We start from the raw sequence: 12462 nt of genomic DNA on the forward strand, positions 1-12462 counted from the left end.
TTTTGGTTTTTTAACACTGTTTCATCATGACATTTCATGTGGTTACACATAATCTTTCCAATGTCTCTTCTCCATGGTTTGCATAGGAATTATTTTAGCTGGCTCAAGGGTCCTCAGTGTTCCAAGAACATATCATACGTTAGGGGACTGAAACTTTTCGGAGGTATTATCCCCATCTTTGGAAAACTCTTCCTAATCATATAAAAAACACACCCTAATCTTGCCTCAGGACTTATTTGTTCTTGATGGACTACAATTCCTAACAAAATTATTTCTTTTAATTTGATAATTTATACATTTTTATATTATTCTTTTCCTGCTTCTGTACATTTTACTTTTTTTGAATAATTTATGTAAAGTGCCTTGAGGATAGTTCTGATTGAAAGGCATTATATAAGAATATAACTCCATTGCTTGAAATTGACGATGTCATCAAAAGGAGATTTTGTTTGTGAAAGATTATATGCCTTACCATCAAATTCTTAGCAGCAGTCACCTGTTTTCACAGATAACTTCATGAAAATCACTATTACGTTTTTTTTTATTTAAAAAAACTAGAAGAGATATGACAGTCATCACCCACAATAGACTTACAAAAAGACCCAATGTCTTTCCACAACTGGAATTTGGAAACATCCAAGTTTGGAATCCAGTCAAGAGCTTTTACATTTTGGACTAATGCTGGGTATTTTTATGGTATTATTACTTTTTATGAGTTATGGCTTAGAGGGAGTTTGTTTTTTTAAGTAAAATGATCTTGAAGAAGAGAAGTACAATACTGCAATACTCTTTTTATTTAATTCTGCTTGAATTTGAGAGACAGACAAAAGTAGTGATATGCAGTCATGCCTAAGTTACGTCACTAGGGCATTAATTCAAAGAATCTAAGGGCACTTAGGTCCTGTCATGAATAGAGCATGACATTTGCTTTTGGCCCTCTTTAAAGCAAGAAGTCTAAAATCTGTTTCTGTTTTAAACTGCATTTGTTATAGATCCCTGTCTCAGATGGCATGCTTAGTATTCATGTGAAATTTTCAGATTATTGATTTCTTCCTGTTTTTCTTTTAGCTGTCAAAAGTTCCTCTCGAAAGAGGCACCATCTGACAGCTGAAACAGCTGTAAACTCCCTGGTAGACTTTGTCTCTCAATACTTCTTCTTAAGCCCCCTATTTTAGTTTTTAGGTCATTCCAGCAGAGATGCAATATTGAGTTTTCAAGGGTGTCCTTGTTCATGTTTGTGTTGAAGCAGAGACAGCAGGAAAAAGTGGATACTACACATAAATCAAACATAATTCGATTGGAATAAAGTCAAAACTTCCAAATGAAGTCAACACATACAGAGTATGCAAATGTCTGGTAGAGGCGTATTATGTGATCTAAATACAGAACAGGAAATACACTTACAATATATGGGAGGTTTATCTCTAAATTCCCATTTTAGTTTAATTAGGAAGTTATTTTCAGCAATGTGGGAAACACTAGATGTAACAGATGTAACTGGTTGGCAATTGTTGTGTACATTGTTATACAGTATGTTTTTCAATGGAATTGTTGGACAGACCACATAAAGAGAACTCACATTGGACTGCACATTGTAAAGCGTTTCAAACTAATCAAGTGGTGATCTTTTCAAGCTTTTCTTTTTTTAGTTGCATAACAAGGTATTTTATAAGACATTTTTCCTCAGTGGATTTATATTTTGTTGCCTACACATAGCTGCCTGTAGCCTTATAAAATGCAGTAAGCAATAACATAAGCCAAAACAGCCTCCAGAAAGACAAAAGCTTTGTACGAGGTGGAGTAGGAGTAGATGTGGGTGAACAAAATCAGACGTCAGCGGTGTAGGCATTTTGCTTAGACATCCAGGAGTTTGCATTGATTGGGTGAATGATAATCTCCTTCCTTAAATGTCACTTTAGATAGTGAGTCCCATTAAACTAAAATACAAAGGAAATCAAAAGAATCAATTGTGGGGTCCATGCTTGATGTCTTGACTGCAGTAAAATCCAAATTATCCAGCCTGCTTGACATCATTCCAGGAATACAAACAAGGTGGACAGATACACCTTTCAGATAAAATAAATTGGCTTGAGTCAAACAACTACACAGCAAAGCGAAGCTATTAGAGTGATCAGGGACCAAGCCCATTACTAGCCTGCAGTGCTTAGGCCTGAAAGAAAGGCAGCACTGACAGTTCATATAAGGCCCTCAAGTCTGTCATGGGTTTTAGAGGAGAAATTAGCAGCACAAGTGCAGTGGGTATAAAAGCTCAAAATGTATTTTTGTTCACTGAAGCACTGTGCCAGTCCAGGAGTGCCTTGCTCTCTTTAAAAATATATAAACTTCAAAAGCATGTTTGAAAATAAATTATTACTTAATCTGAGAAGTGAAAGCCAGGGCTCTTCAGCTGACCTGTCGAAAATATAATTAATGAAGATATGCAATGCAGGGTTTAATGTTCACACTGAATTGTAAAAGGTTCTTATGGTTAGATATTGTGCCTATTGAGCCCAAAAATGAATAATGGAAAGCAATCCGTTTTATTATTTCTTTAGATGTTTACTTGCAATTTTGTCATTTAAATGCTTTGGTTTTAGCACTTTTTCACGTCAACAATACATCTGTTTCTTGGGCACTGAAGAAACATACTGTATGATATTCTAATATAGCTTTGTACTGTAGTTCAGGCTCCATAATCTTTTTAAAGAAAAATAAAATAATAAATTGCATACTGTCCTGAAATATATTGGTCTTGGAAGGATATGGATGTTAAAAGTAAAACAGAATATAAAAGGTAAGTACTACTTATTTTTTCTATTGCAGTACTATTATTAGGACTGTAAGTTGAACTCTCAGAAGAAAAAGCCATTAGAAACCATGGAAAATATTAACTGGAGAGGAGTGATCTATCATAAGGTTGTTTAACAGCCTAAACTGGGTTAAAGCTAGAATGTTGTTAGCAAAAAAAGAGTAGGAACATGATATTGGCAAAGAATCACACCCATCATTTTTCCCAGTTAAGATAAAAAATTAACTGTCTTTTCTATCTACCCCTTGAGCAAAGAGGTCACCATAACTGAGGAGAAGAGCACCCGCCATTAATTTCATCCACATTATAACTGCGTTTCTTTCTTTGAAAGTCAAGTCTGTTTACTGCCTCTTCATACAGTACTGTATGTTTGCATTTGACTTTCTATCTTTCCATCTTTTCTCTCTATCACATTTATATTAACATATAATTAATCCATACATTAATTGAATTGAATTATGTGTTGTACTGGGGAAATTAGTAAGGGTTATCATTTGTATGTTTTTCACTTTTTTAAATCATTTAGGTTTTCTGTTCAATTTCCCCATTGTTTTCTTTTTGCACTTGGTTGTATAAGCTCTAGTTTTCTATATATGAAATGGAAGTTATTAAGTGATGTTCAGGGGAGATAAGATTATCTTACAAAGCTGTTCTTAATCACAATCATTACAGGAATTGGCTATACTGTGAATATCAAGCACAAACATCTCCCTTTTGCATTCATGCAACACATCACTCCTCTGCCTAGAAGCTACCCCTTGGTTAACTACTCTTTGGATGGGGTTTGAGCCTCCTCATACTATGGCCAGGAGGCTATCCATTAGCCATGGGGGTTAAGCAGGACCTAAAATACCCATATGTTCACAAAGCATGTAATTCCTGGATGTTGTGAAGTAAATTTAATGGCTAATTGTATTTCATGCTTTATTTCATACTGAACATAAATTTAAAGTACAGATGATCATTGCATTGAAACCTATTTATCAGTCAATGCACATTTGACAAATGAATATCTACCCTTTACTCTTGCTGTCCAACAAAGAGCCCACTCTGACTACAGCGCATACAAATGAGCAAATCACATCTGACTGTGTTCCCTTTCCAATAACATTTGGTATCAAGTAGAGCTGTTTAACTAGACTTTGTACTTTACACCTTTTATTAGGAGACATGCAATTTTTCAACATTAGTGAAGAGGTGGTATTGATTCTAGGCTGGTGGATGTGGATACAACAGGAATTTACATCATTGATATATTGAGCTTTTCACCACTTTCTGTTCAAACCTTCTGAGCAAACACGCTGCTGCTGTAGGAGGAAGAAATTGTTTGAAGGGCTATGGAAATTTTTTTGTCAATACAAAATCACTCCATGGAGTTTGTTTTGTTTGTTAATCAAACCAACATCAGAATTGCTGGCGAGGTGATTCTTCACAAAAACAGTGAAATAATTAATTGTCAAGTATGGCCAAAAACAATGGACATTTAATGCATGAATTAGCTCCTGGCTATGTTTAAAACAATCTGATGCAGAAGTAAAACATTTTCTGTGAGGAATCCATCTTTAAAATACACCAAACACTCCCCTGTTTTTGTGTCTGTTTTTTAAGCACATATCTTTAGTTAGTTTTTTTCGGTTCATGGATGAGAAACCACATTTTTGGGAGTTGCTTCCTAATATTGTAAAATGACCATATACTGTATAAGAACACAAGAAAAGTTACAAACAAGAAGATGCCACTTGGCCCATCTATCGTGTTTAGTTGCTAGTGGCTAATTAATCTTAAAATCTTATCCAGTTTCTTGGTAGAAGAAGGCAGGGAGTAGCTTTCAACAGCATGGCTGTGCAGCTTGTTCTAGATTCCTTAGACTCTCCTGTTCTCATTTATAAATACAATTTTTGAATATTCAGAATTTGTGTAAGAGGTCTACTTTTTTCTGTTAAGGGCAAAAAATATTCCTTTAGCCCATCTGCTTAGGCTATTTTTAAGCCCAGGAACAGCAGTATATTTTTTACAGTATCAAACACAATTTTACACAATATTCTAAATATAAATACATATAAATAATGTTCCTACTACAAATCATCCCTTGACTTTAATTCTATACTTTCATCCACTGTACATTGCAAAAGTAGCCCGATCGTTGCCCAGTTTTCATATTTTGACACTTTAATAATCTACATTTTTTATTTGATATAAGTTAGGAAGAGCAATGATCCTAATACAAATCCATGTGGCACTCCACTAATTTCACCAGAAATTTCTGAACATTAGTGACTTGTCTGCCCCTCTTTCCTCTTATTCATTAGCCAGTTTTCAATGCAAATGAATGCATTTCCCTGAAAGCATACTACAGAACAGCCAAATTGGGAATTGTTGTTTTATGAATTTTATAAGCTTTAATGAAAATGTAAATATACCATATGTTTAGATTAATTTTTTAATTCATTGTCAGCAGGAAGCCACTTGATCAGTTGACTGTTTAAAAAGCAGGACAAAAGGGATTCCCATCTCAGTCAGTCAGTGGATGTTTGCTGTCTGACGGGCAGAGGGCAGAATCTCTCTATAGGTTAAAAAATACCCTAAAAATATGAACATTGATTACACAAAAGACAAAAAATATCAATAATTTCCTTAATATGAAGTTTTATAAACATCTGTGCCTACAGTGAGTGTTGCCTACTGTAGCCAGAGTTCATAATATAGTTTCCATCATCATGATGTCTCCTACAGTATGTTATCAAATGAGTAATGCCAATACATGCATACTCTGTATTTTGTCTTATCTTGAGATATCTCATAATTAACTTCCACATTGAATTGATCAGCAATTCTTTGCCAGGCCTCTTTTCTGGCTTTTGCAGCAGCTACAGTACTGCACCTCACTATTACAACAGATTTTTATCTCTTCATAGTTTTCCGTAAGAAGCCCTAATTCATGGTCACTGAATTAAGACTTAATTAAGACAGTGTTCTTTCACTGGGTTTTGCTGGAGTAGATGAGGGATTTGACTCTTCTTCAGTACTGAATTGCGGTGTGAACGCATAGTTCATAGTTTGAAAGCATAGATTGTTTAAGCCTAACACACTTTAACTGGAACCAGAGTTAGCCTTTGTTACACTGGAGTAAACCTGAAATCAGTGATTGGGTTAATTCAGTCCATCTAACTTGTGAAACAGCCCCTCTGATTGTTTGGAAGAATTTTGCAGAGACTCTGAGAGACTTGCTTTGAGAATTGTTTGTTGGAGGCCAGTAAGTGGCTTAGCTGCTTGACTGTAATAGCGAGGAACATCGAGTTGAATAATCAAGTTTAAGTAGAAGCTCAAAGAAGAGCTTGGGCTTTGGTTTTGGTGTTTTGATTTCCCTGCACTGTACAATAAAGTGCACTAGTGTATTGAACTTTACAGCTTTACAGCCTGGACCCACATATTTTAAAGACCCTTTTTAATGATACACACAATGGGTTTTGAAAAATGTTAATAAGATTGAATTTATAATGTAATAAGAACAGTTGCAATATTATTTTCTCTCCCTTGCTCTAATATTCTTTTTTAACTGTGCTTGCAATTTATTGTATTAATTTTTTAAAATACATCACAATCTTTGCCAATCACATCTCTTTATACTTTTCTTAGTTGATTTATTATGGTACTGTATTTGAGTCTTTGCTTTCTGGCATTTGATTTGCTAACATTCAGTATTATACATTCATCTATGGATGAACCTATTCTGTGCTTCATGCAGAATATCTTTAAACTGTTGCCATTCATTCTCTACTAACTAAGTTATCTACTCTGTGCCATTCTACTCCTTATAAACTTTGGCTTACTCCTTCACAGTCTGTTTTCCTTAAACTATTAACCTTTAGTCTTTTTAGGAAGGAATCTGACTTGGAGGAATTCAGTCATAATCCCACAGATGGCAGCTGCACACCATTGGCTCCTCAGCCAAGCACAGACACCGAATGTCTGAACCTGCAGTTCCTCTCACACTGAGCAGGATTACGTTCTTGGATTCTACCTGCATACTTTAAAATCTTTCAAACATTTTGAAAATCTTTTTGAAACAATTGAAAATCTTTCAATCATCATTGCCTAATGAATCACTCAGCACTGATTTCCTTATTCTGTTTTGGGTTTTTTTGAAAGACTCGATCAAAACGGGCATCCCTTTTAGTAGATGTTCTGACACGCTGAGTAAGAAAGCAATCATTATACATGTCTACCACTTCCTTTTCCTTTTGGTTTCCTATGTTAATAAAAGTAATATTTCCCATGATAACCACTCCTTTATACACACATTCCTGATTTCATCTTGTAAGACCATAACATAATTAATGTCTAAATTTGTCAGTCTCTAGCAAATTCCTAACACTAATCTTTTTTATACAATAATATCATCTGATAGCCTCAAAGGTTTCAATACCCTTGAAGACTTTGACTTCTTGTGTCTGAATTCTTTCTGATTTATAGTGCTGCACTTCCATCTCTTCTGTCTTGCATCTCCCTCTGGAATGGTGTATATTTGTTGGATTCTTCGCCATTACGCTCCATTAACAATGTTTCTGTAATTCCAAATACATCATAATCGCAATTTACTGAAGTAGCTTCCATCTCAAGCATTGTGTTTTTGAAACTCCTTGAATTTAGATATTATCACTTAATTACTAGTTCTATTGAAGTTTTGTTATTCCCAGGGGTGTTCGTTTCCACTCTTCTACCTAAGTATCTCCCCTAAAGATCATCTTTAGGGAGATATGCTTCTATTTTAGCTTAACTATACATATTCTGTTCTCCAATTTCAACAAAACAAACTTTGACCTACATGTGAGCTACAAGAATCAGCAGAAGCTGATGAGTAAATTTCAGAAAATTCCATTCAGGCTTCTTTCTTAGTACATAGCATTACAGATCATATATTTAGCCTGCTTTAGCTATCCACAGTTTACATTTTTAGAAATAAGGATTTGCTCTAAAGCTTGGAGAATGCCTGTTTATTGGATAATATTCATGAAACTCAAGATGAATCTTTAGCAGAAAATTTGTTCTTTTTTGGTATTACAGAAACTACAATGACTATATATTTTTTTAATATACTGTATTGTACCATATCCTCTTAATTTGCTTACTTTACTACATCATGGTTTTATTGGATTTAGTTTACATTTTGGAATGTTTTGCTTGACTATTGTGGATCTACTCACTGTAGAGTGTTTACACAACAAAATTTTAGTTGTGACTGAAATCACATGATTTTCAGAATTTCATTATTTTCATTGCTTCTAAAACATTACCCAACAAACAAAAAATTGAAATTATGTTACAGGCCAGTATCTGGGTGTGAGTGATGTTTTTCTAAAAGTCTAATGTAGAATTTAATATCTGACATTTTTTTAACTTATTTCCTTTAATGAAGAATCTCTGTTAACAAAGGGGTAAATGGTATCTATGCTCATAATCAGCTGGTATGTAACAATGTGAGACCAACGTGTTTCATTTATAAATTCTGTCCTTTCTGGAAAAAGTTTATACAGTATCTTATCATGTCTCAAAGTTTGAATAAATTAAGTAGGCATATGGGACATTAAGACTTGGTTTAACCAAGCATATCAGGTATTCTGTTGGAGGTTTTTGCCCATGAATCATTCCATTAAATATCATCAAATAATAGAAATAGTTACTCATTGGATTTCTTGCTTTGACATTCTCAGTTTTATACAACAATGTTGATAGTATAGTGATAGTATTGTGAAGAGCAAAATCATGTGTAACATAAATAATAGTACTGAAAACAAATAAGAGGGATCACAAAGGGATCACATTTATTCACTCCCATGTAGATAGTATGTCTCAAATCGTCCTCTGGCACAGATTACACTGACTAGACATCTTCTGTAGCGCTATGACATTCTGGAACTTCATAGTGGAAGGTAATGAACATTCCTTCATGAAGAATTGCTCTAAATACATTACACCCTTTTGTTTCCATTAGTGAACTTCTGTCTTGTGTTAGAATTACTAATGTCAATTGGATTGAAGTCTGGATATTGAGATGACCAGCTGAGAATATTATGTGTGCAGTTAACTATTTACTTTGTCAATTTGGATCTATGCTTAGGACCATTATCATGCTGGAATGTCATTTAACAGAAAGAACCATGTGTCTGTCCAAAATGTAATGGTACTGTACATGGTGGATTTTAATGATTTCTCTGATCTTGACAACAGCTCCAAAACCCCAAAAATGCCAAAACACAACAAACCCCCACAATAATTCACAAAAAGTGTTTTATGAACACATTTAAATCTTTTTAATGCAGATGAGCATGTCCAAAAAGGTACGTCTTCATTTTATCTGATCATAAGACATAGTTTCAAAATGTTTGGCAAATTTCAGTTACCTCGTTTTATGGTTCACCCTCAGAAAAGTCTTCTTTCTTGCAACCCTGCTATAAATTACACATTAATGAAGGTTTTGCATCCTGAAGATGGAAGTGTATATTTACGATCTGTGTTGCCTTTTTGGAGGCAAGACGTGTGTGTCATGGCCCTTAGTGATAAGATCCATGTGCATCCTCTTCTTGAACACCATACAATACCAGTAGCTTTAAATGTGCTAATAATGGACACTGAAATGGAAATTAATTCAGCATTTTGTACATACAGTAGGTTTATGGATATCATCCAATTATCAATCAGTCAATTAGTATAGAGCCATCAAACCATAGCATTCTCAAGGCACTTTATATGAATTATAAATGAAAAGACAAAGGCTACTACTGAAAATGCCAATCCTCCAATGTGTGGAGTCACTGGAACATAAAGGAACCTTGTTTCAGTCAAACTAAGTGAGCAAGAGTTTACGTGTGGAGATAGTAGCTCTTGAAGCTACACAGGAGACAAGTCATACAATACCTCATGGGTGAAAGAGAGAATTTTAAAATCTATCCTCTAAGAGATTGGTAACCAGGTCAGGTTTTTCAGTTCAAGAGAAATATGTTCAGATTTTTTACTCTTTGTCGGTATTCTGACCAAGTCTGGACATACAGAACTGCAGCCTCTGAAATAATTTCTTGGATGAACCAACTAACAAGGCATTGCCTTGTTGTACTGGGGCTCCACAGGGGACTGTCCTTGCTCCATTCCTATTCACCTTTTACACCTCTGACTTCAGGTACACCTCTGAGACATGTCATCTGCAGAAGTTTTCGGATGACTCTGCAATTGTGGGGTGTATTAGAGAGGGGAGGGAGGAGGAATATAGGAACTTGATTACTAACTTTGTGGAGTGGTGTCATCTTAACCATGTTCATCTTAACACCAGCAAGACCAAAGAAATGATCTTGGACTTCCGAAGGAATAAGTCTCTGCTGAACCCTGTTTCCACCCAGGGTGAGGACATAGAGGGGGTACAGTCCTACAAGTACTTAGGGGTACACCTGGATGATAAGCTGGAGTGGTGTGGTAACACTGACGCCCTGTATAAAAAAGGTCAGAGCCGACTCTATTTTCTCAGGAGGCTCAGGTCCTTTGGTGTGTGTGGAACACTGATACACATTTTTTATTAATCATAGATGGCAGCGGCCATCTTCTACGCTGTTGTGTGCTGGGGCAGCAGCATCATGACAAAAGATGCAAATAGGCTCAATAAACTTGAAGGCTGGCTCTGTGTTGGGGATGAGCCTTGACCCCATGGAGGTGGTGGATGAGAGGAGAATGCTGACCAAGCTCACAGCCATCATGAACAACACCTCTCATCCGCTTCATGGGACTCTAACTGGGCAGCGAAGCACTTTTAGCAACAGACTGCTCCAGGTGTTCAAGGGAACGTTTCCGCAGGTCTTTCCTCCCGGGGGCTGTCAGGGTGTATAACACTGCCCTAGGCTAGGACTGTTAGCCCTTCATTTGCTCGTCTATGGACAGCATGTTTGCTCCATTGTACTTTTTGGACAATCAGTCTGATTAAACCAATGCACATTTTGCACATATTTTATTGTTTTTACAGTGACTATGATCATCACATTTTGCACACACCTATGTATTTATTTTTAATTTATTTATTTTATACTTATTTTACTGTCTTTTGTTTTATAACTATTCTGATGTCTTTTTGCTTGTCTTGGGCTGGACTGCTGTAACACATCAGTTTCCCTACGGGATTAATAAAGTCTTATCTATCTATTGCCGTATTCTAACCTTGAGGACATAAATGTATGAACTAATTTCCCGGCTTCAGTAATAGAAAAAAATGGTTTTAAAGGAGATATGCTTTGCAGGTGGAAGAGTGGCGAGTGGCAGACTTTGCAGGCATACTGTATGATATGATTCAACAGATAAGGAACAGTCAAAAAACATTCCTCTGTTGGGTTTATGGAAGCTTCCTTTGCACGTCCAAAGAGCAGAATGTTACTGTAGATTAGTTTTGATTAATTTTTAAAGGAAGACTTATGTGTGAATAAACGTATCTCTTGTTTTCTAGAATTCAATTAATTATTTTTAACAAATATGACTTTGCTCTATGCAATGCAGTAATGATTATAATATAACTTTATTAGATTTGTAAATTGTTCTGATTTATGATGATTCCATATTAGTAAACTGAAACTGCTAGTTGCTTTTACTTACCAATTTAATTATTTATTGATTTCACTTAACATACCACTTTGTGTGTTACATAAAATATCCTCTGTTTCTACCAGGTCAACTGTATATCACGAACAGAATATATAAAATACATTCTTTTGGGGCTTTTATGATGATGTGTATTGATCATGCTGGTAAAAGTTATGAATACAAAATTAAATCTCTATTTTATGATAACTGTGTGACATTCAGCATTATTCTTCTACAAGTATATGAAAAATATTAATGCAATGCTATTGACTGCACTTTCATAGTTTTTCTTGTTTTTTTTCAGATTTCATATCAATTGTGTCAAAAAGCTTCTAACAGATCTTCTATAAATAGTCACTCATTAGCATCAAAATAAAATGGTATGAATGACAATTAGCACTTCTTGGAGATATTCCTGAAATACTTCCGAATAGTTTTCACCAAATTATTCTGCTGTTCAGACAGTGTTATTAAAAGGAGTTAAAGGGTGTCATTTCAGCTAATTATGGCTGTTTAAATGTGCTCTGATAGGACTGAGTTAACAAAGTTTTAAAAAGAAAATTGCACCTGTTTAGGGTGTAAATTAATTTTGTATCTTATATATTCTCTTTCTGTCATTAGCTGAAATGCCTTATTTAAAAGTCAGTGTAACTTGAATAAGTATATTGAATAAGTAAAAAAGAGAAGTGAAGAATTACACTTTTCAACATGTATCTTTTTCAAAATGTGTGTTAATGTAACATTGGATTATTGGACATAAGCCCTGATCTCAAGCAAGGCTTGAACTGAAGGCAAACAAGGGAAAATCCCATTATCATTAAAAGGTCTGCAAGGATTTGAGAAATTTTTGAGTAAAATGAAAACATGTACTCTATGCAGCTAGCTGAGAAACTGCAGGAACAAAAAAGAAATGGCTGGACACCTTGGAGTAGCACTTTCATCTCATTACAATAAAAGGATAGTTTAACTGCTATTATGCTATAATACTGGAAGCTCTGTCCTCTGAAAATGACTGTCTTTATAAGAAACCCATTCATTGC

The 12462-nt window shown here is 35.0% G+C and overlaps 1 protein-coding gene across 4 annotated transcripts in view; it reads left to right on the top strand.

Moving 5' to 3' along the window:
• LOC102694607 (gamma-aminobutyric acid type A receptor subunit beta2) overlaps positions 1-12462 on the top strand; it is an 88911-nt gene that overhangs the window by 21248 nt on the left and 55201 nt on the right. The gene's annotated exons all lie outside the window — the stretch shown is intronic.

The sequence above is a fragment of the Lepisosteus oculatus genome, chromosome 11, assembly GCF_040954835.1.
Source record: "Lepisosteus oculatus isolate fLepOcu1 chromosome 11, fLepOcu1.hap2, whole genome shotgun sequence".
NCBI lineage: Eukaryota > Metazoa > Chordata > Actinopteri > Semionotiformes > Lepisosteidae > Lepisosteus > Lepisosteus oculatus.